General features: G+C 36.0%; 1 long non-coding RNA gene and 1 pseudogene across 3 annotated transcripts in view; both read right to left on the reverse strand.

Annotated features, from left to right (window-relative positions):
• LOC148164691 (uncharacterized) overlaps positions 1 to 26,000 on the reverse strand; it is a 231,956-nt gene that overhangs the window by 90,181 nt on the left and 115,775 nt on the right. The window contains exon 5 of one of the 3 annotated variants that reach the window (XR_015767861.1): positions 21,917 to 22,322. The exons of the other annotated variants lie outside the window; for them this stretch is intronic. This is a non-coding gene — a long non-coding RNA (uncharacterized LOC148164691). Of the gene's footprint in view, positions 1 to 21,916; positions 22,323 to 26,000 lie in introns of those variants that run through there. 3 annotated transcript variants of the gene reach the window in all.
• LOC114226033 (U4 spliceosomal RNA) lies at positions 18,625 to 18,748 on the reverse strand (annotated as a pseudogene).

Below are 26,000 nucleotides of genomic sequence, written 5' to 3' on the forward strand. Positions count from 1 at the left end.
TTGTAGTTTAAAATTTCTCTACAAAGAAAACTCTAGGCTTAAATGGATTCACTGACAAATTCTACCAAAAAGTTAAAAAAGAGATTATACCAATTCTACACAAATTCTTTCAGAAAATTAATACTCATTCTATAAAGTTAATATTATTCTGACATCAAAACTAGAAAAGATATTATAAGAAAAGTAAACTATAGGTCAATATATTTCATAAATATAGACACAAAAATCTGTAAAAAATAATAGCAAATCTGATCCAACAATATATACAAAGGATAATGTATCATGACCAAATGAAACATTATCTCAAAAATCCAAGACTGGTGGGGCACCTGGGTGGCTCAGTCATTAAGCATCTGCCTTTGGCTCGGGTCATGATCCCAGAGTGCTGGGATCGAGCCCTGCATTGGGCCCCCAGCTCTGCAGGAAGCCTGCTTCTCCCTCTCCCACTCCCCCTATGCTTGTGTTCCCTCTCTCGCTTTGTCTCTCTCTGTCAAATAAATAAATAAAATCTTTAAAAAAAAATCCAAGACTGGTTCAACATCTAAAAATCAGACAATAAATTCACCATATCTATAGACTAAAGAGGAAAACCGTATGATCATCTCAATAAATGCAGAAGTCTTTGATAAAATTCACCACCTGTTCATGATTAAAAAAATTCAGAAAATTAGAAATAAATAAAAAAAAAACTTTATCAAGATGATAAAGGATATCTAGAAAAATGCATAATCAATATTATACTTAAAGGAAAAAGACTATATTCCCCCTATAGAACAAAGCAAAGATAATCCACTTTCACAACTTCTATTCAAAATTGCCTTGTATTCTAGTCAAAATTGTAAGGAAAGAAAAGTAAGAAAAGTCACTGGTAATTGAAAGGAAGAAATAAAAATATCTCTCTTACATATGACATGATTGTCTAAATAGAAAATTTTAAAGAATATATTTTTTAAAAGCCATTAAAATGACTAAGCAGAGTTGCAGGATATAGGCTAAATGTTCAAAAATCAGTCATAAGTTTATATGAATGAGCAACTGAAAATTGAAATAAAAATATGATTTACAATAGCTTCCAAAATATGAAATATTTTAACATAAATCTTAAAAATTATGTGCAAGATCTGTCCATTGCAAACTATAAAATACTGGTGGAAGAAATCAAAGGAGACATAAATAAATGGGGAGATATACCATCTTAATGGATTAAAAAACTCAATATTTTTAAGATGTCAATTCTCTCAAAACTCATTTATACATATTTACAAACATATGCAAAATAAACACCATGGTGTTTAAATAACCAATGGGTCAAGGAATAATCACAAGGAAAAATAGAAAATACTTCAAAATGAATATAAATGAAAATATAACATACAAAACTTATGGGATGCAACTAAATAAGTACTCAGAGGAAAATTTATAAAGCAAACACCTACATTAAAGAGAAGAAAGATCCCAAACTTAGTTCTTTGAAAAGATCAATAAAATTGAGGAAACTTTGGCTAGACTTATCAGGGGAAAACAAGAAAAAAGAAATCAGGGAAGACTCAAATTTTTAAAATCAGAAATGAAAGAAGAGACATTACTACTGCCCTTGCAGAAATAAGTTTTATAAAGGAATACTAAAGGCAACTGTATGGCAACAAATTAAACGAGTTAGATGAAATAGGAAAAATTCTTTAAAAGTTAGAAACTACAAAACTGACTCAAGACAAAATAGAAAATCTGAATAGGTATATAACTAGTAATGATATTGAATTAGTAATTTTATACCAATTCTTCATGAACTTCTCCCCAAAGCAAGACAAAACACTTGCCAACTCATTTAAGATTGGTATTATCTTGTTAACAAAATTAAACAAAGACATCACAAGAACACTTCAGACATAAAAACCCCAATAAAATGCTAGCAAATAAAATAAAGCAATATATACAGTGGAATTATCCAAGGAATGTGAGACTGTTTCAATATCTAAAAATCAATTAATTTAATATGCCATATTACTAGAACAAAGGGTAAAAAAAAAAACCCACTTGATTGTCTCAATAGATGTAAAATTGCACCTGATAAAACTAAATACCCTTTCATGATAAAAATACTAAACAACAAAGGAATAGAAGGAAACTTCCTCAACCTGAAAATGGGGAACCTATAAAAAAATTTAATTTAATTAAAAAACCTCACAGCTAATATCATATTTGATAGTGAAAGACTGAATGCTTCTCCTCTCAGGTCAGGAACAAGACAAAGATGTTGATTTCACACCTTCTATGCAACATTGTATTTGAGATTCAAAATGAGGCAAGAAAAAAAAAAGCCATCCAGATTGGAATTAAATATCTCATAGAGGATTCTAAGGAACGAACACACACACACACACACACACACACACACACGCACACAGAACATATTACAACTCATCAACAAGTTCAACAAATTTCCAGATATACAAAAATCAATTTTATTTCTATACACCATCAATGAGCATTTTGAATATGAAATTAAGAAAACAATTCCACTTGCACATACAAAGAATAAAATATTTAGAAATAAATTTAACTAAAAGAACAAAATTTATACTCTGAAACTACAAGACACTGTTCAAAAAGTTAAAAAAAACTTAAATAAATGGAAAGATATTCCATGCTTATGGATCAGAAGACTTGATATTGTTAAAACAGTAGTACTCCCCCAAATATTCTACAGTTTCAATGCAATCTTTATAAAAATCCCAGCTAATTTCTTTGCAGAAATTGACAGGCTAACTGTAAAATCCATAAGCCAAAAAAAGGGACTTAGAATAGCCAAAACAACTTTGAAAACATATCAAAGTTAGAGAATACATACTTACCAATTTCAAAACTTACTATAAACCTAATCGAGACTCTGTGTTATTGGCATAAAGATAGACTTATGGATAAATGGAATAAATCTGAGAGTCCAAAATCGAACCCTTATATTTATGATCAATTGGTTTTCAACAAGAGTGCCAAAACAATTTAATGGGGAAAGAAATATCTTGAACAAATGATGCTGGAACAACTGAACACCCCTCAAAAAATGAAGTTTGACTGCTACCTCACACTATATTATCAAGTATTTACTCAAAAGGTATCAAAGACCTAAATTTATGAGCCAAAACCATGCAATTCTTACAAGAGAACATAGATGTGCATGTTTATGACCTTGGATTATGCAATGCTTTCTTAGCTATGACACCAAAAGCACAAGTGAAAAAAGAAAAAATAAATTGGATGTCATCAAAATGAAAAACTTTTGTGTTCAGACTATGAGTAAAGTGGAAAAAGAAAGCCCAAAGATTTGCAGAAAAATTTCACAAATCATATATTTAATAAAGAGCTTATATCTGGAATATATAAAGAACTATTACAACAATAAAAAGAAAAATAATCCAGTTAAAAACTGGGAAAAGGATCTGAATAGACACTTCTCCAAAGAAAATACACAAATGGTCAATTAAGCACATGAAAAGATGTTTAACATCATTAGCCATCAGGGAAATGCAAATTAAAACCACAATGAGATACCACTACACAACCACTAAGATAGCTGTAGTAAAAAAAAAAAAAAAAAAAAATGGAAGATAACAAGTATTGGTAAGAACGTAAAGAAATTGGAACTCTCAGACATTGATGGGATTGTAAAATGAAGTAGCTGCTTTGGGAAAAAAATCTGGTGGTTCCTCAAATGGTTAAACATAGAGTTATCAAATGGCAGCCTCTTATCTCCTAGGTATATACCCAGGAGAAATGAAAATATATGTCCAAGCAAAACTTGTATATGATTTTCACAGCAACACTGTTTGTAACAACTAAAAAGTGGAAGCAACTAAAAGTCTATCAACTAATTAATAAAATATTGTATAGCCTTAAAGTCGAATATTTCAGCAATAAAAAATGAAGTACATTAATACATTCCACAACATGGATAAACCATGAAAACATGCTAAGTGAAAGAAACCAATAACAAAGGACCACATATTATATTGTTCCATTTATATGAAATGTCCAGAATAGGTAGATCTTTAGAGGGTAGATTAGTGGTTGCCTAGAGTTGGGGAATGGGAGATTAGGGGGGTTGACTAAGGGGTGGGAAGTTTCTTTATGGAGTGTTAAAAAGTTCTAAAATTTATTATGGTCATAGTTGTCTAACTCTGAACATTACTGAATTGTGTACTTGAAATAGGCAAATGGTATTGTATGTGCAATATATTTCAATGAATCTATTGTAAAGAACTGATCTATTGAGTCAAAGCAATTCCATCAACACCCCAGCAAGTAATTTTTTTAAAAAGAAATCTGCCAGTTGATTCTAAAGTTTATATGAAAAGACAAAGGAATTAGAATACCCCAAACCATTTTGAAGACCAAAGATAATGTACTCACACTACCTGATTTTCAGAACTGCCATACATAAATCATTACAGTGTAGTGTATTGGAAAGGACAGATATATAGATCCATGGAACTGAATAAAGTATCCAGAAATAAACTCTCACTTATATGGTCAATTGATTTTGACAAAGGTGTAAAACACATTGATGGAGAAAAGATAATCTTTTCAACAAATAGTGCTAGAAAAATTAGATCTTCCTGTTCAGTAAAGAAAACTTCAATCTGTATCTCACACCATATACAACAGATTTGCACAGACATTTCACCAAATAAGATATACAAGTGGCAAATGAAGACATAAGATACTCAATACAATTAGACATTCAGGAAATGCAAATCAAAATCACATTTTTATACCACTACATACCTATGAGAATGCCTTTTAAAAAATGGCAGTACCAATTGTTGACATGATGCAGAACAACCAAAACTCATATACTGGTGGTAGATATTCAAAATAATAACCATATAAACCTATCATATTACTCAGAAATCTCATTTTTTGGTATGTAACAACAAAAATGAAAACCTGTGATCACGCAAAAATGTGGATGCTAATGTTTATATTGGCTTTATTAATAACCCCCTAAATTAGAAACAGTCAAAATGCCTTTCACTGAGAAATGGGTAGACAAAGTAGGTCACATTCACAGAATGGAGTATTCAGCAATACAAAGGAAGGTACGTGCAATAACATTGATATTGCTAGGTGCACGAATCCAGACACAGAAGGCTGCATATTGTATGATTTCATTATGTAATGGTCAGGCAAAGGCAAAACTATAAGGAGAGAAAAGAGATCTGTGATTGTTCGGGGCTGAGGACAGTAGGCAGACTGCCTATAAAGGAGAATGTCGAAACTGGGGAGCAGGGTGACAGAATTATCTTGACTTGGGTTGTGCTTATACAACTGTGCAAAGTTTGTGAAAACTCACAGAATTATACACTAAAAATCGTGGATTTTACTGTATGTAAATTATACATTAAAATGGAAAAAAGGGGGACACCTGGGTGGCATAGTCAGTTAAGCATCTGCCTTGGATTCGGGTCATGATCTCAGGGTCCTGGGATCGAGCCCCGCATCAAGCTCCCTGCTCAGTGGGGAGCCTGCTTCTCCCTCTCCCTCTGCTGCTCCCCCTGCTTGTGTTCTCTCTCTCCCTCTCTGACAAAATAAACACATAAAATCTTTAAAAATAAATAAATAAAAAGAAAAGAAAATGGAAAAAAGAAAATCAAGCAATTATACATTTATGACATAAAAAATTTTCAGAAATATTTCAGAAACATACTTATGAGGGTGAAATCAACAAACAAAGAGTAACTGAATAAATACAGGGAATGAATATGTATTTCCTTCTACATAATTATAGTTCAACCAGTGAAATAGATGCTTTCAAAGGATATAATCCCTCTGGGTAGAAAATCCTGGAGGCAGAAATAATAGAATATGAAGATGTGCTCCTAAGACTGATATTTTCAAGATAAAAATATTGTCATTTCCAACTTTACAGGTTTTTTACTTTATAATTTTAGATCAAAAAATAATATAACTTTAATGAAAAATAAATTTTTGTATCTCAATAAACTATGCTTTACATTTATTTCATTATCTATTTACTGTTTTCACCTGAAAACACCTGAGCAAATAATTCAACAATAGAACTTCAAAAATGGAAGAGATCTTAGCTAAATAATCCTTGCCCTTTGTATATGAGGAATCTAAGATTCAGAGAAAATAAGACAGTCGGCAAAGATTCTGTAAATAGTTGATGCCAGAATTGGGACTAAAATTCAGGTCACTAGATTCTTCAGGAGTTTTAAATTATAGTTTAAAAAATTAATACTAGCTATCTTTACAGTAGAGAAGGAAATAGATAGGATGGGAAAAAGTTTAAAATGCCTTCAGTATCAAACTTATAAGTTATTTAAGCAGATAATTTAAGGTCCTGTTTATAGAACTGATACAGATAAATCCATCGCAGTAATATATAAAATAAAGAATAAGAAAAGTGATTAAGAAAACAAAAGACACAATTTATGTTATCCAAATTCGTGGCCATTTTCCTAAACAATATTTCAGTTTTCCTTTTTCAATTTTACTACAGCGGTTTAAAATACTTTTAGAGGACACTGTGTCCAATTTTGAATTTTACATAATCATTACTGTAGACACCTTCTAGTCAGGCACACTAATGTCTTCCAGAAAGGTCCTTGGAGAATTGATAATAAAACAAAGTAACTGAGTTTATTTCTAAATGATTCATGTAATTACACTTTAACATAATTGAACATGAATTTTTATTGAAGTTTTATTTCTGTATTCTGAAACATACGTGGTGGGAAACTTTTAGTCATAAAGCATCTCTCCCTCTCTCAAGGATGTAAATGCCTTTGACATTGCTGGATGATTCTGTCACTGAGGAAATGGGTACCATCTGTCTCTGCTTAGTTGTGCTGAGAATGTTGACCTGACAGCATATAGCAGAACTGGAGAAACCTGGAGGAGTATCTCCATTCTTTTTTAACATAGTAATAAGTTATCTGAAGTATTGCAAAGCCAAATGAGTTTGTGTCTGCAAAATGAAGACAGTAGAATTACTGTCAGTCTGCAAAAGATTAATTACGGGAGTTTAGAAAGACTTACACAGAAGCTATCTGGGTTCAGAACCAATAACCTTTTCCAGCTGTCATACAGAAATAAAGGGGAGAGACAGAGATTCTCTGTTTGCTGACAATCTAATTGAGACTGCTGAGTTAGAGACCTAGGTGAGGGAACACATATTAGCGTGAAAAGAGGCTACATTGATGAGGATGTTGTAAGATTAGATTAGAACAATATTGTATTCAATTCCCAGTAACTTGGGAGGATAGGATTGTAATCATAATTCACCTTTCATTTTAGTTTATTATAGTCAAAAACCAGAAAAGGGACAGACACAGATGTTTAACAATTGAAAAGGTTTTATTTCCTCTGACCGAACATACCTAATTTTAGTTGTCTATTATCTCCACTAATATTATATATGTGTAGCTGACTCATTGTATTCTCCCTGAAATGGTCTCTTCCTCCTTACCGTGTGCCCTCACTTCCTATTAATGGAACTAACATCACTTCAGTTCCAAAACTTCGAATCATTTTAGCCCCCTTTCCCCGTCTGTTGCTTGGTGATTGATTCTACTTCCAAAATTTATCTCTAATTTGTTCCCTGTGTTTTCAATATTGCAATCACAATTCCTTTTTAAAAATCTGTTTTTTTAAAAGATTTTATTTATTTGACAGAGAGAGAGAAAGCGAGAGCAAGAACACAAGCAGGGGGAGTGGGAGAGGGAGAAGCAGGCTTCCCAGCGAGCAGGGAGCCCGATGCAGGGCTCGATCCCAGGACCCTGGGACCATGACCTGAGCTGTAGGCAGACACTTAACGACTGAGCCACCCAGGCACCCTACACAATTCCTTTTTTACCATGTGTTTATTCTCTAAGTATTCACTAGCTACATTCCATATCCCCAATCTTCTCTACCACCTGATTTATGATCCATTTTCCTAGAGAACAACTCTGGTCACATTTCTGTGATGTAAAATCTTTGGTTAGCCCAGAGTATCTATTGAACGAAGCCCAGATGCAAGTAGGCAATCATCATGTCCCATTCAGTGATTTTGTATTTCCTCTATCCTCCTTCATGTTCCCTGCTCTGAGTTCGTCTCTTTACCTTATTTATGAAGCTTTCTTGGCCTGGAATGTCCACTCACTTTCTATTTATCCTTTAAGATCTAGATAATAAAATTTCACATTTTATACAACTTTCTTGGATCACACAGCTATGAACAACTTTTTGTCACATGAATGTTCACAGGATGGGGCTGAAAGGTAACCACCTAGGAATTAGGAATTTTATGAGAACTAGGTGTTGAAATCATAGAACGTTAACCAACATATCTATCTTTGCAGTTTAGATCACCATGTCACAAAAAAATGATAGCTGGCCAGTACAACTCCCTACCCTAAGATACTTTCCAAGGAAGACTCTACAATAAAGATTGGTGAGCTTTCCGCCCACATCTGGAAGTTTGAATAAACCCATAAAGAAAGAAGCATTACTGAACACTTAAGCGGGTGCGGGCGCGCCCCCCCCCCACAACATATGGAAAGGTGGACCATGTTTTCAAAGAGAAAAAAATGCTTGAATAATCCATTAGATTTCTTTGAAAGGATAGATAAGCCTGAAAGTGATGTGGCACCAATAGATACTACAGTTAGATTTCTATGGCAAAGAAATGTTTCCTTTTACTCCATCCCCCATATTCTATAACAATCTCACAATGTTCTCCACAGTTCTCTAAATAAGCCGTCTTGTTCACATCTCCATGCCTGTTCATCTTCTTTTTGCATTAGGGCTCTATTACATGTTATCTCTTTTTAAACCTTCCCCCAAAGCAGAGAAATAAATTCACTTTCATCTTCAATTTCCTGGCATTTTGGTCCTATACCAATTATGATACCCCTGACAATAGTGCCTTAATTACTTTCAACACACCCCTAACTTATAAGTCCCTGGAGTGTACTGATTGAGTTATTATTCATTCTTTGTATCACTAAAATCTAGTAAAGTGCCTAACACCTAGAAAGTGTCTAATAAATATTGGATAAATGAAAGAATGAATGAAGGTATGGTAGAGACTACTAACTCCAAGTTTCAAAAGAAAATGAGGCTCAGAATTTAAATTACTTACTCTAATCAGCCAACTCATCAGTAGAGCTAACATTCAAACCCAAGGTTTCTTACTCCAAAGCCAATGCTTATTTCCCACATAGACTGACTCACCTGAATTTACCAAACCTTGAATATTCAAACCAGGTGACACTTCTGGAGCTTTAACTGAGCAAGGTTTTTGAAAAACAAGAGGCTTGCTTACTTCTTTGCACAAAGGGTGAATTGTATTAGGGTTAAATACAAATAGCTACATAAAAACAATTATATTTATGTACATGACACATTCACAAAAGATTATTAAAATAAAGCAAAATATATGAAAACAATTCTTAACTTTGAGAGAGCCATGCTCTTCTTCACAAATCCGCCCTTCATGTGACTATAAAGACAGAGAACTGAAATTGAAGAATCTGGGTCTGAACCAGATTTCAGCATGATAAAAGAATATGAATGCCCCTTGGTGTTTGTGGTATTAAAAGGACATAAACTGATTAATGCAGCCTGCTAACTATACCAATTTATTATTTTAGTCAGGCAAAAGAACTATGTATCTAGGTTTCAAAACAAATAAATTATTTCAGGTTATTTTAGATTGTTTTAAGGGCTTGTAAGCAGGGAAATAGCAGTCAAATCTTATGTCCATATTGTAAACCGATTAGCCATGCATCCCATTTCACGATTGATTCCAGCTGTGTCTACAGGCTTGGCCATTGAGCAATTCCAAGAAATATTTCCACCTATCAACACTATCCTCAATGGAAGGAGTACTGGCAGAGATAAGAACAACTGGTTATTCTGCTGGTACTGGTATTGAGATAAAACACTCTTAAGTTTGACAGAGATAAAAGAGAACATTTTTAAAGGAGCCATTCTGCCCCATTTATAAAGATGTGATCTCCTTTGTTACTGGATATTTTTTTCCTACCAAAACATGATATTGGCTACTTTGAGGATGAGCGTTGAGACTGTGTGGATCATTGGTATGATGCACTGTATCCACATTTGTGTTCTTACCTTATGCTCTCCCTAAACACTCTTTCTCTGTGTTAATTTTAAAGAAACATTATGCAATTTACTGTCAGCTTACGCAGAACTATGGAAGTATGATGTCATTTTGGCCAAAATTAGATGCCATACATTCAGAAACCCTAACCTGATATCATTCAATTTTTCAAATTACTAGATTTACATATTAATAACTCCTAGGGTATTTTTCTTTTTATAAGCTCTAATTGCAACCAGAATTTATGGCGTGGGATCTTTTAAAAATCCAAATGCAATGGCTAAGTTCTTCAAGCCTGAAGCCTTGCCACACTGCCACAGAGACTCTCTGTAGACACAAATCTAAAAAGTTGGGGCTTTGCATTTTATCCTGTTTCCCTCACTGGATAGTTCTCCCCACACTGTTTAATACATACACTCCCAGCAAACCCTACTGCCAAATGATGTCAACAAAAGCATTGTTTCAATGCTTCTCTACCACATTCATCTTTATCACGACATATACATATACATAAAATTCAAGAAATCAGAATTTTTCTCCTTGGATTCATCTTACCAATTTCCATAGTATCTATGAATTTGAAAAGAAAAAAGTGAAACCTGGTTTGTGTATGTGTGTTCTGAACTATGAGTTTTGTGTGTCCTACCTTCTTTGAAGTAACATGATCTCCTTCAGAAGAAGAGTGGGTGAAGGTCTTGATTCATTCAAAAGATGCTTATCCCCTTGGTGGCTGCGGAAAGCATGCTTTGTTTGGTGGAATGTTTCTCAATTCACTGAAGAGTTTATATGTGCATGCACCTGCTTAACGGTCAATTAAGGAGCCTTTCCAAAGGCTGTAGTAGGTTGGGTTTGGGTTTTTTTTTTTTTTTTTAAGATTTATTTATTTATTTTAGAGAGAGAGAAAGAAAGCATGAGCAGGAGGGGCAGAGGGAGAGAGAATCTCAAGCAGACTCCACACGGAGCCTGGGCCCTGACACAGGACTTGATCTCAAGACCCTGGGATCATGACCTGAGCTGAAACCAAGAGTTGGCCGCTTAACTGACTGCACGACCCAGGTGCCCTGTAGTAGGTTGGGTTTAAAGGCAAAGCTCTTTTGGCCTTATGTAACAGCAAAATGAATGGCCGAATGTTTCTCATTAAAGATCTCTTTTCAACAGAGGCCTCTTCAATGCACAGTTTACTTGAACAATGGTAAATCTGAAACCAGGGAAGAAAGTCTTCAGTCAGAAACAGCCGAGCAGAGAAGCAGGACCAAAACTGATAACTGAAGTGGAAATTGTATTCCTCAAAATTTTCTCTAAATTAAATTTAATTCTACAAATATTTTTTGAAGGACTTTTCCGTGCAAGGCACAGTGAATGTTGCAGATATAAAATCAGTCCCTGAGTCTTTATCTTAACAAGAAGGGATAAGGTAAGTTCACAAATAAAATACAAGGTGTTAAAGATCCCTGCATAGGTGAGGAGCAAATGTATGGAGTTCAGAGATCAAAGAGACATTGCATTTATTTGAGTAGATAAGAAAAGGCTTTGTGGAATATATTCATGTAAGATGGACCTAAGATAAAGAACTATAGGTAGGTTGAAGGAGGGAGTGATTTCCTAGGTAGAGGGAAACACCACATGACCAGGAGGACAGAAGCATGGGATAAGCCTAGGGGATATTGCATAGTTTGAATGTTCTAAGAACTTAGCTCACAAAGAGGAAGACCAAAGGGAGCTACTATTACAACATATTTTGGGGGTTATATTGGAGACCGTAATGAGAGAGCTCTGTAGAGGCCACTTTTAGGCAAACAGGCTTGAGTGATGGAATGTAGAAAAGGGCCCACAGTGACCCCCCTGGCTGAATACAGACCAGCCTATCAGGGGACCCACTTCAAAATACCCATAGGCCCCAAAATACCCAAAATACCAATGGGCTACTTACAACTAGGTACAGTTACCAAAAAAGGGAGTATTCCAGCCGTTGCCATACCCCCTCACCTTCCCCCTTTTAAAAACAGCCCCCAACCCCTGCCTCATTACAGACAGCCCCTCCTCTGCTGCCCCACCCACTGCTCCCTTGCAGGTGTATTCAATAAACTTCTATCACCTTGTTCCACCTCAGGTGAATTCTTTCACCACCCGTGCCACTGGCTTCCACTCAATCACTGCCCCACATTTGGGGGCTCCCATCTGATTGGACAGACAACCTATTTAGACACCACAAGCTCTAAAGGATTTTTTTATTTGTGTAGGCCTCAAAGAAGTCTTCAGTGGGGAGTTGATTTTTGTTTACTTTGCTGTATTTAACAGGGTAGAGAATTTAGAATTAAACCAGAGTTTAAGCTGTAGTCTTTAGAAGGGCTCATTAATATTAGGCTCCTATATGGCAAGATAGATTTGGGGGGATGAATCAGTGGTTAACTAGGACTTACTATACTAATATAAGAAGGGGATAATCTGGGCTCCAAATTGATTCCCTCCTTCATTTGATAATAATAACAATAATAGTAGTGATTATAACAACTACTCACTGAGTATGGTAATAACTATGTGACATATTATTTCATTTGCTTATATTATTTCATTTATATTATTTATGCTTTACTTATTTCATTTCATTCTCACAATTGCCCTATGAGGTAAATACTCATTATTATTTCATAGATAAAGTAACTAACACCCCAAATCTATGCAAAATACCTAAGAAGCCGGGTCAAACCGGCCAGACTCTGTGTGCTTGACCACTACTCTCTCATGACTCCCATTTGGACACCAGACAATTTCTTCGCCCGCTTGTTGGTAGGTGTTCAAGCACAGTTGTCCAAAGAGAGCCTTAGAACTTCACTAACCCACTTCTTCAGATCAGTACCTCTTCTCTTGATAAAGTCTGTGGGCATGTTACTAGTCCACCAGGTTTCCCTGTCTGAGACTACCTGAGAGAGTGGGCTGTATACCATCATGGTTCAGCATGGGCTCTGAGGACGAGCTGCAAAGTTCAAATATGGTCCCTGTCACATACCAGGTAGGTATGTGACTGTGGGTAAATTCCCCTCTACTCCTTGGTTTACTTCACCTATAAAACAGGGTAATAAAGTACCATCCTTGTAGATTTGTTTTGATTATTAAATGAGGTAACACATGTGAACTATTTAAAATTTTGTCTGGCAAATAGTGAGTATTCAATAAATGTTAATTATTATTTTCAACCAAATAGTAGACTTAATGCCATGGTGCTACAAAAGGGGAAATGAAACAAATAACACAGAGAACAGTGGTTTCTTTATTTGGGGGCACCATGATGGTCCTATTTCTATCTCCCTTTCTCTGTCTTTGGACTCTTTCTTATTTCTATGTAGGTAAGGACAATCCCATAGAAAGTCAAAGGTAAAGCATCTAAAAATAGGAATCTTTTTTAGTCCTCTAGCCAGGAGATCAGAAATCACTTATAGAACACAAAATAAAGTTCAGTTGTAAGAACAGGAGGAGCACAATTATCTTTTAAAAACCATTCTTGCATCATGGAAAACTTTCATCTGTTCTTTTAAAAATGGCAGAACTATTCTTTTTTTCAGATGCTCAGCTTTGTGACAACTAGATAAGCAGCATATGGTGATACAGACAAGGTAAAAAAAAAATGAAGAGGGAAATGCAGACCGAAGTCTAGTCTGGCCACTGAACATTCATGTGCTCCTATTTTAGATGACCATCAAATTATCTTATTTCAATAGCATTTATATATTTTTTTTGATTGCAGTTACAGAGCAGAAAGAAATATTAACATTTTTACTGGTACTTATGTTCCAAAACATAAAACATCGGTTCCAAAGTTTCTTAGGAGGCAGCCCTCAAAATTTAAAATACTCCGGACAAGGTAAGGCAAGATGGCCTGGTTGGTTGTGCTTCTTTTTGCTCAGATCTGCTCGAGTCGTGCCCTTCCTGTGCTCTTTGTTACAAGAAGCCACATTTCCCAGGCTCCCTTGCCCTGTGGCATATAGGTAGGCTTGGCCAATGGGAGGCAATGATGGAAGTTTGGAGGGCCAGCTAACGAGTGAGGCCAGAGTACTTCTCCCCTCGTCTCTGCCTCCAAGGATGCTCTTAGTCTTCACTGAGTCTCCTCTCTGATTCCATCTCCCAGCAAATAGCTCTTCATTCTGTGGTTTCAGCTTCTATTGCACAGTCCCAGCCTCTGGGCTCCAGTAACACTACCTCCTCTCTGCCCCTCCAGTCCTAGGGGTCTGGCGGTTTCCTGCTGTGGTTAATCTCTGAATTTGCTCACCATCTCCTATGGGGCTTCTTGGCCATTACATCACCTACGTAAACAGTGTCCAATATTAAATTCCCTGTTTGAAATATTCACATTCGCTTCTTTATTCTCTGACTCTACTCACACTATATAACTTTTTTTTTTTTTAACACTGTATAACTCTTTAGTCCAAATGCCATTGGTCAGGGTTTCCCTTGCCACAAGTGTGAAGCAAGCATTTTCCTTTCCAGTAGTTCATCTCTCTCATTCTGTGTCCACATCCTAACTTCATGTTTCCATTCAGCAACCAAGTGGCTTCAGAGTGTCAGCATGTGATAACTCATCCTCTGTCCTCCCCTAGCCTGTGCCTTCTCAGACTGTCACACTGGCAAGTAATCAGAAAGTTAACTCACTATCATAACATCCGACATCTTTATGTGGAACCCCTCCCATCGTTATTTGATTAAAATTATGATTTTCCCTGGAAGCCAGAGCCCTTCCAGCATAACTTATATTTTGCAGTGGCATTTTTGCTATTTTAATTCCTCTTGCTCGAAACATCATGGTAGACTTCAAATTTACCCTCATCATTGTTCTTATAAGCAATTAGTTCCCTTAGGAAAAACCACTCTGGTCTATACAGATCCCATGAGCTGTTTCAGAAACAAAAGGCCCTTGGGGATGAAATGAGGTTCATTTGGTGAGTTGGAGTTTTGGTTGGGTTTGTTCAATGTCCTATGGCCAGCCAACTGCTCTGACATTTAGAACCGTTAAAATACTGGGTTTTAGTGCTACTGCTACATTTAAGAACTTCCTGAAAGACAAGCATGCCAGCTTTGGATATTTATGAGACCTCTACAAAATGATCAAGAAAGAAAATATGTACTTGAACAGTTTAATAGTATAGATATTCTGCTAATTTATCTCAGCTAACAAGAGCTTCCAAAACAATTCCTAAATCTTTTGCTGAACACCTGTGCTAAATGGGGGTGGTTATGATATACCAAATAAACTCAGTTTTTGCTAATTTATTGCCATGAGTTAAAACTTATAATTCTTTCATTAAAAATAACTTAAGGTGCTAAAAGCATAGAATATAACTTTATATGAAGAAATATTATGTTTTATTTTTTTGGTAAAATTAAATATTCTAAGGATTAGTGTAAAAATATTTACGTGAAAATAAAATCATAGAAATCCTTATAGACGAGTGAAAACTTACAATCATTTGCCTCCAACTGGTGGCACATAAAGATGGAAGGGCTAATTTGGATTCTCTTCAGGTCAAGTTATCCCTTGGCCTTATTTTTCCCCCTTCTGGCTTGGCTGATCTGCTCCTTTGTTTCCCAATACTGAGCCAAGAGAAATGTTTAGAGCAATGAAGGGGTCTAAGTGTCAAGTGGGTAGATCCTTTACTTTGCTTGTGAGCTCTAAGATGAATGATTATAAACTTCTACAATTCTTACAGATGACTTTTCCACACATCACCCAAATCATCAGCCCCTCCTTGTCCCTCTCAATTCACTCAAACCTAAGTATTTGGAGGGCACAAAGGATGAGAGTGGCAAAGTAGGGAAGCCTGGGTGGCTCAGTCGTTGGGCGTCTGCCTTCGGCTCAGGTCATGGTCCCGGGGTCCTGGGATCGAGCCCTGCATCGGGCTCCCTGCTCGGTGGGAAGCCTGCTTCTCCCTTTCCCACTCCTTCCCTCTCTCACTGTGTCTCTGTCAGATGAATGGATAAAATCTTAAAAAAAAAGAGAGAGAGAGAGTGGCAAAGTAGCCAATGAGTTGACCTTGACTCTTCACAGTGCAGAAGGTCATTACAGGAGACTGTGCAAAATCCAACACCCTAAAGTCCCTCCAATAAACACATTGTCAAGGTACATACCATAGATAGTTCTTGAGAGAAAAGATTTAGTTCAAAGGGAATACAACCATCTATCCATCCATACTCACAGGAGAAAATGAGTCTATTGATTAATGTGGGGTTATTTTCATAAATTTAGCCCTGAAAGGATAATATTGACTGAAAGAAAACTATAATTTAGAGGTCACATAAAAAAATTTTGATATAATTAAAACATAAGAAAAAAGAGGAAAAAGCAAAAGCAAGGGTAAAATTGATAGTCATCCTCTATACTCTATTTGTTCAGTTATTGAAATCGCTAAAACAGATGGAAGTGTTGGAACTTGATAGGTATAATAACAGAAAACCACTAACTCTTTCTGAAATCAGAAGGAAGGGAATCTTGGAATTCATACATGTACATATATAAATTTACATTATTTATCTAGACAACATAAGGCAAAACAATTTTTTGTCCAATTCCCAAATATTTAAGTCATAAATATTTTCTTGGGTTTTGTTGCCTAGATAAACCTTGACACCCCAGTCTACCTGGCAATTTTTAAATTGTTCTTTGGATGATGGGAAGGGTAGAGATTCGGGTAGTTATTTCCATGCCCTAAATTAATGTGTTAAGAAGCTCTATCAAAAAAATAGATTTTGTATTTTTTTAAGGTAACTTAATCTTAAAATTTAATGTACTCCAAATAGAATGACAATCAATTTTGGGGTAAAGTAAATATTATTCTAGAAATCTCTTGAATGAAAGTCATGAAAAATCCAAGAAAATGCAGAAAAATGTAAACAATAAGGGAAAGAGCCTGAAAAAAAGATATTCAAATATTGCAAAGCTAGCTTTAAAAATATACTGTTGAAATAGGAAAGGAACACACAGGTATATTAATGGAACAGGGTAGAAACAAAGACAAGCAAATAAGAATTTAGTATACTTCAAATTAGTAAGAAAAAAGGACTATTCAATAAATATAATGAGCTGGAGTTGATTATTATATATACATGTGTAGATATGTGTATCTATAAATATATATATTTACATATATGTATTTTTAAATAAATGTATATATTTAGATTTAGATTGCTATCATGTATTTAATATATATGGCTATACTACACTTTACACCAAATGCCTCCAGGTAAAGTAAAAAAGAAAAAAATTGAGCCAAAAAATATTTGAAGGAAATAAATGTGAACATAATTTTTCCTTGATGAGGGAAAATGCTTTCTAAGTTTTACAAAATGTAGAAACCATAAACATGCAATTGGTAGATTGACTACATGAAACTGTAGAACTTCTCTACTATAAGAAACATAACTTTTTTACGGAAAGGAAAAAATGGGGCATAAACATTTGTAACCTACATGAGAGATCTCAATTCTATCTGATCTGAACATTTGAATCTATATGTACAAATATATTTATAAAATAAATAGTGTCTGGGGAATATCAAAACAATGCATTTTGCCCTGTAGAGGCTCTGGTTTGTAGTTGCCTCAAGGTTTCCACTTCTAATTGCCAAAACTAGTGGATTCAGCTCAAAGGGCTTCTTCCATGATTAAAACTCAGGAACAGAATATGAGGGGAGTTCCAAAGAAAGTTCCAGCTAGACAGGAAGAGAAAGAAAACCTGCCAATTCTACCCTACCTGCTTGTGGAAAAGAAAAAAGTAGGGGAAGTAAAGAATCAGATAAAAGTATCCTAACTCTTTTCTCCTGAACCAAAATCCCAGACAGGAGTGAGGTTTTAGAAAGATAAAGAGAAAAGCCATAAGCAGGAAAGGTTTGTCCCCCACTCCTAATTTGAAAGTCTGAAAAAGTCCTCCTGAAGTGGCTGGGAAGAAAAAGAGCCTGAGTTTATAGTACCAGGCTTCCTTTGGCTCTTGCTGAAGATAAAAACCCTTGGAAACCCAAGGCAGAAGAGTGGAGAAATTAGGCCAGAGCTAGATGGCATGTGAAAAGGTTCCAGCTGAGGCAGCCAAGGGGGTCACCAGACCCTGACCAAGGCAAGAGACCCACTTCAGCATCAGTAGAAGATTCCATCAGAGAGCCAAATAACTAGATAGATAATAAACGTCACAGATGATTACACAAATACCTTTGTACCCTCTGTCAGACTACCCCCATACTCTATGGGATCACATAAATACCTATCCCTGCCAATACACAAACATATCAGATATCACCTTGGTGAAAGAGCAAGGAGAAGGAAAGTATACCTTAAAGTCTGAGCGTGTACTTAAGATTAATCTAAAGAATAAATGTTTAAATTAGACCTAAGATACATTCGTTGATAAATTTAAGTTCTGCTTCTCCACAACTTTCACCAATCCACTTCCCCAAGAGTGAGGGCTCATAGGAAACACTGGACTAGTTATAGAAAATTAATAAGATAAATTTCCTTCTTTCTTGATAGCACTAAGGAAACTTGTGACTCTCCTACATATATATATAAAAAGCTCTTTTCAATTAGCAATAATCGTGCCTCGGATAAACCTCATTGGCTACGATACTGCCACTGTGCAAAGCTATATAAAAAGCTCTTTTAAAGCAATGGAAGGAAAGGGGCGCCTGGGTGGCTCAGTTGGTTAAGCATCTGCCTTGGGCTCAGGTCATGATCCCAGGGTCCTGAGATTGAGCCCTGCTTTGGGCTCCCTGCTCAGGGCAGAGTCTGCTTCTCCCTCTCCCTCTGACCCTCCCCCCTGCTCGTGCTCTCTCTCTCTCTAATGAATAAATTAAAAAAACCTTTTTAAAAAAGGAAAAATAGGCTCGGAACATAACTAACTCAGAAAGAATAAAAACCTACCGTGACACCAACAGTGAACTCTAATATAAACTATGGACTCTGGGTGACAATGATGTGTCAGTGTATGTTCATCATTTGGGACAAATATACCCACTCTAGTGGGGGATGTTGATAGTGAGAGACATTATGTGTATGTGGGGGCTGGGACATCTGGGAAATTTCTTCCTCTCAATCTCACCATGAACCTAAAACTGCTCTAAAAAATAAAGTCTAGGGGGGCCTGGGTAGCTCAGTTGGTTGGGTGTCTGACTCTTGGTTTCAGCTCAAGTCATGCTTTCAGAGTCATGGGATCGAGCCCCACCTAAGGCTCTGCACTCAGCAGAGATTGCTGGAGGGTCTCTCCCTTTCCGTCTCCCTATCCCTTCCTCCTTGCCCCCTGCCATGCTCTCCCTCTCTCTCTAAAATAAATCTTTAAAAAAAAGTCTATTACAAAAACCACTCAACCTATTAGTAAAGAAATACACATATGGCAACATGCTTTTTCTATCAAATTATTAAACATTTAGTTTTTAAGTGCTCTCTATTGGTGAAGGGGCAGGGCCACTGACTCTGGTATAAACTAGTAAGTGTGTCTGGAGGCAATTTAGCAGTATATTTTAAAAGCTTTAAAATTTCTTTTCTGGTATTTGTCTCAAGAAAATAATTAAGAAGCCATGTGACCACCTACTCATGAGACCATCTTTCATTAACATTTATAATACTGGAAACAAGAAAACAAGAAGTGACTGATAAAATATAGTTCTATAAATAGGATAATAAATTTAAAAATATTATAGAAGTATAGCTTTTGACAAGGAGAAGAGTTTCACAATATATTGTGGGGAGTTATAGAAAAACTACAAAAATGTATGGGCTTAAGAAAACAACATTTAATTGGTGCAAAACAGGGCACCAATGGATTTAGACTTTATTTTTTTATATAATGGAAAAGTGATATTTAAAATTGACTATCAATTTTTTAGCTTCAGTAATGATACTTCTCTTTTGATTGTTCTGGATGGAACAACTTTTGGAAGCCCTTTTAATTATTAGAATCACTGAAGTAGTAATGGCTAACATTAATTGAGCCCTCACTATGAACCAGGAGCAATGTTAAACAGTATTCATACATTTAGTCCTCATAACTACGTATGAGAAAGGTACAGTTGTCATCAGCCCTGTTTTATTGATGGGGACAGCTGTTGGGTAAATTGCACAAGGTCATCAGCCAGCAAATGATAGAGCAGAGCTTTATATGTGAGCTATCTGGATCCAGTGGTTGTTTATGTAACCCTTATGCTTCCCGTCTTCCCTAGCAGTAACGTTCCTGCAAGACTGGTACCTAGCTAATGTTCAGAGGAAAAAAATGATAATTAGGTATATTTGGCAAGGCAAGGCCCATCTCTTAGATGCTCTTGATAGGTGAAGCAGATGAGCCCCTTCCCCCAGGTATTCAATGATATCCACAAATTTACATAGCAGTCAAGATAATTTCTAGAAGAAAGAGGATCTATGTCAAAATTCAGTTCATTTTGTGATTCAAATATCTGCTCTTTTGAAGCGGGGGGCGCCCTGGCTGAGACCTGAATGGAAGAAAGAACTGGAATCCAGAAAAAAAAAAAACCTAGGAAGCTACAGTCAGCAGGTCTGGACTTAGGGTCTTCTCTCAACACTTGACCTATGCCATCAGAAGAGACTTGGTTTTGCCAACAGTGTAAAGCTAACGCCTAATCCAGTCACTTGAGTACCTAGAAGTGTACCTTGAGAAGAAAAAAAAAAAAATAACCCTCTGGGGCTTACCAGGTTGAGAGAGGCATATCCATAACTGAACTTAGCACCCAGGGAAGGTGCCTCCTTCTCCTGCAAACCAAGGAAATGTTGTGTGAAGTAGGTACAGGGAGGCAAATGGGGCATGCCAAGGGCTAGCCAGGTTCTGCATCAAGGTGAGATGCATGAGGATTCCTCCAGCTTGAGTCAAAAACGTTGGAATTCTTGGCCAATCCCATAAAACAAGGAAAGACAAGGGTTCTATAACTATGGTCATATGGAGGATTGGAAGTTCATAATTTTAATATTAGAGGAGACATGGTCTCAGTTTGATGTCACAGACTAGTCTTTTTTTTTTTTTCTTTTTAAAGATTTTTATTTATTTGACAGAGAGAGACACAGCAAGAGAGGGAACACAAGCAGGGGGAGTGGGGGAGGGAGAAGCAGGTTTCCTGCAGAGCAGGGAGCCCGACGCAGGGCTCGATCCCAAGACCCTGGGACCATGACCTGAGCCGAAGGCAGATGCTTAATGACTGAGCCACCCAGGCCCCCCAGACTAGCCAGTCTTGAAGACATCTGGTTTATGTGCAGATTTGTGTTTGTGAGTTGGGAAGGGGGAAAGTTGTGTTTAAAAAAACCTTATGAAAAAATAAACAACAATGCATTAAGCATAGCTGTTATTGGGTGGGTGGGATTCTCATTATTTGAAATGTTCTTTTGTCTATATTTTCTGATATCAAGTATTGAGTTTTCAACAACAAAAAAGCAACTTTATTTTAGGGGAAAAAAAACCCCTGAGATTCCAATTAATGTTGATCTTGCTGATATTTAATTTTTTCCCGTGATTTTTAATAAAAGCAGGCACTTTGTAGCTTATGCCTTCTCCAAAATGAACACATTTTCATTTGTCCTTTGACAAGATTCACAATTGCAACGATCTTTTCTTTTTCAGCTCAGGTGAATGTCTCCATTCAATGTATATGACAGAAAATTCACAGAATTTTCTATAAAAGAAATATGTTTGGAGATTAAACATAAAATATTGTTCAGGTCATTAAAATTTTATTGTTTAGAGCTGGTGTTGTACTCTCAAATTGGCAACAAAATGAAAAGATTAAATCAGATTTGTTAGACAATACTATTAAATGCTGGGTTGCAAAATGACCTATAGCTTTCTCCAGACATTAAGTTGCTGGCAAATAACCAAGTTCCTGTGCAGGCAAGGCAATGAATGTAACTGAGAGAACTTTTATTCATGATACAATTTAGTGATGTGGCCTTCTTTCCTTTACTCTCAAAGAAAAATGTGAGAGGGATTTTAACATTCATCTGTCAATTGTAAATGCAGTAAACTTCTGCTGTCTCCAAGTTTTCTCTGCAGTGCCTACTGGGGAGAGGAAACACCGTAGCCTTCAATGACAGCACTCTTATTTCTCCCTTAACACCGTAACTCTTAGGACTTGATGTGCCCTACGATATCACTGCATTGGCAGCTGGTTAGTGGAGTCCATGGGATTTAGTGATACACTCAGAATAACCACGGTAGCAGGGTCTGTAAGAGGAAATTACAGAATTAAGACATTTTACAACCAAAGGGGCTTGAAAAATCAATTCACTCACATCTGTCATTTTACAGTTGAAGAAACAACTGGAGACCTAGAGAGATCAAGGGTCACATAGCTAATGATAAGCAATGCCAAGACTAGAATGCAGGTCTTTTATTCCCTAAACTAGTACATCTTTTTGAAGCCAAGTTTAACAATGTGCAAGGAAGGTTGCACCTTAGTTTCAATTTTTGGATTCAAAGGTGTCAAGAACCATTCTTTATCACCTCAAGATTCAATATTGAGCTATTTTTTTTCAAATAAAATTCCCAGGTATATATTTTTATTCATTAATCAATTCATTCAATAATTTTAGGTTCTTCTCATGTGCCAGGCATTATGGTAATGGTATGATTACATAATGGGCCAGGGCTGTTCAGAGAAACAGAAGCAACAGGATGTATGTATATAGAGAGATTTATTTTAAGGAATTGGTCCACCTGATTGTGGAGGCTTGGCAAACCCAAAATCTGATGGAGGAGGCCAACAGACTGAAGACGAAGGGAAGAACTGCAAATTGAGTCTACAGGCAGTCTGCTGCCAGAATTCCTTCTTGCCCTGGAAGGTCAATCTTTATTCTAGTAAGGCCTTCAGCTGATTGGATAAAACTCATCCATCTATGGAGAGTGATTTACTCAAAGTCCACAGATTTAAATGGTAATCTCATCCATAAAAGCACCTTCACAGAAACATTCAGAATAATGTTTGACCTAATATCTGGGCATCATGGCCCAGTCAAGTTGATACATAAAATTAACTACCATAAGCAAGGCCACAATTAGATCAGGAGCTGTCTTTAAACTGAAGTCAGGTTTGGCTTTAAATTACAAGAACACGTTTCTGGTTCCTTTATTACTGATGATGCCTGACTGGATGACTTGTTGGTACGCTCATTGTCTTGGGCCCACCAACACCAAATGCGATTAATTAGTCACTTTTATGCACATAGAAGAGTTGTAAAGAGCGGTAAATTTTCTTTAATGTGTCTTTCCACAATACTCCAGGAAAATCCAGGGACACATGGAAACTGGTATACAAAGACATAAAGCTCAGATCCTCCATTCCAAACAGCAGCGGGAAATTATAATCCAGCAGACTTTGTATAAAATACCTTCCCAACAGCAGGTAAAGTGACTGACTCTTACTCCCCATATCAGACCTAGTCCTTGTATGGAAATTAGACATCTAATTTCTTGAGAGCATGGCTATTTAGTGTCCTCCAAAAGGCCTGAAAGTATAAGACAAAGAACCCAGTAGTACTCTTGATAAGACATGACGGGGAGGGAGGGAGGGTGAAGCTTTCCCTTCAGTAGCCTTGGTTTGATGACTTATAGGGAGGCATGGCTACTGGGTCAGACCACCTGTGGCTGGAAGGCAACCACACCTCAGATGAAAACAACTACTGGACAACAGGGTAAAAAAGATGTGTATTTCTCTCCTTCAGCCTCCATCCACATAAGGAAAAGTTCAGGAGTCTAACCTCAAATCCAAATATTCCATTACACCAGGTGCATTGTGTAAGTTCCTTCAGAAGAGGTATTTATGTGCTAAACTACCTTTAGCCTATTGAGGTGAAAATTTGACTTTAATTCCCAAGTAATGAATCATATTTGTCCTTAGAATATAGACTTCATGAAATATAAACCACATACTAAACTATATATTTCAAGATGTTTCTAGACTTTCAGAAATGCTAAACTGAACACAGATCAGTATCTGGTTTCGTGCCCTGTTAAGAATAATCTCCCCTCTTGGTTTGAAGAGCACAGCAGGTCACCCTGTTCAATATACTCCCTCAAGCAACATAAGAGAGTGTCATTATTCCCACTAAATTCTTTTGGTTTGTTTTCAAGTTTATCAGAACCAAGATAGCCTAAGCGTCATATGATCACTTTGAGCATTAGCGGTATAACAAAACAATAATTAGTTCTTCAAAATGACTTGTTGAAATAGTTTATCTTTCTTGATGATCTCCATTCATGAGTAAAGAGACACTTTAGGATAACAAGATGTTTTCAGTGCAGAAGATATCAAGATGAATAACAAACTGTCTGTAAAACCATCAAAACTCAGGAAAATATTCCCAAATTAGTCTGAAAAATTGAATGCCTCAAACATCAGCTGGTGAGCCTTGGAAAAATATGTATTTCTATTAGTAAATCTGTAATAATTATCAGTTCTTAGTACTGGTGTCTATCTTGTCAGAAGCAAGCCCATTTTAATACATTCAATTTTAATACATTCAATGAGTATGTTTTTGTCACAATTCATTTCCACTAACATAAAAATGTCCTTCAAAATTTCCTTTTTAGGGGAGTATTATGGCACAAGTTCTCAGAAATATTAGGATTTTTTTATCACTTTATTCCTGGAAGTTTAATCAGGACCATCTTGAATTAATATTTCTTACTTGAACTTGAATAATGAAGATAATGGACTTCTAAAAGTATGTACACATTGTCCATATACATCCATTAATAGAAGAAATTCCATTAGCATATAAATCTTTAAAAGTTTTGGAAATACTCAATTACTGACTAAAATACCAATGATTGTAATTCGGGCTCAGTAGTTAAAGAAGATTGTGAAAAACATTTTAAAGGATTCTGTTCAAAGAATAATGTGTGTAAACACAAAGGAAATTTTAACTATGTACATAACAAAAGATGCATCCATTTAAAATTAATTTTGAGATTCCAATCTCACAAACAGTGACTGCAGCAATGTTTTTAGTTTAATTTCAGATATAAATAAACTGAGCTACACTAAAACTTCACTTGAGCCAATGTTAAATCAATAAAGAAAAATTGCCATAAAGTTTGGATCTTTTTAAATATTTTAAATAAAACTACTTATAACTAGTTAAATGAGAGAAAATCTGAGATAAAGCTAGAAGTTCTGGTGTGCAAGATTTGACATTAATATCACTTGAGAAACTGTGGAACAAGAGTTAAAATTTTCCTCTGTGACTCAAGAGTGCCACTAGAGAATCATCCTAGAAATTAAAATACCATGTACCTAATCTAGACATCATCATGCTCTCATCTTTTTCCCATCTACATTGCATAGTTAAGTAGTCCTTCAAAAAGTATAAGTACACTTAAATGTGTTTAAGTCTTTCATTCTTAACACACACACACACTCTTCTCACTCCCAGAACCTGACAGTCCTCTTCAACTAGCGCCCTTAAAAGCCAGATTCAGAGTTGTTTATATCTTAACAAATATACCTCTTATTTTCTCCTCATCTCAATGCCCTCTGAATCCTGCCTCACGTTTTAATCATAAGTCTCATCAATTTTTACCAAGTTCTTTGTTTCTAAATCCAAGAAAACGGTTTGATTTGTCAGTGCCTGGTATTGCTGACCACTTCCTCCTGGAAAAATATTTGACTTCCATGACAATGTATTCTACTGGATTATCCCATCTATCCAGTTATTTATTAGTCTCACCGAGACACTTTTAGTTCTCATATCTGTATTTTATTTTATTTTATGTTTAATAAACACTTACTGAAAAATACCATCTCACACTCATCTGCTAGAGGGAACGTCACTGAGAACTATGTAGCATCAACTAAATAACAGGGTTGACCTAAACTTAAAAAGCAATGGTCATGGCTTGGGG

Source organism: Eumetopias jubatus, unplaced genomic scaffold (assembly GCF_037043125.1).
Source record: "Eumetopias jubatus isolate StellerSeaLion01/CBP00866 unplaced genomic scaffold, mEumJub1_p1.0 scaffold_3, whole genome shotgun sequence".
Classification (NCBI taxonomy): domain Eukaryota; kingdom Metazoa; phylum Chordata; class Mammalia; order Carnivora; family Otariidae; genus Eumetopias; species Eumetopias jubatus.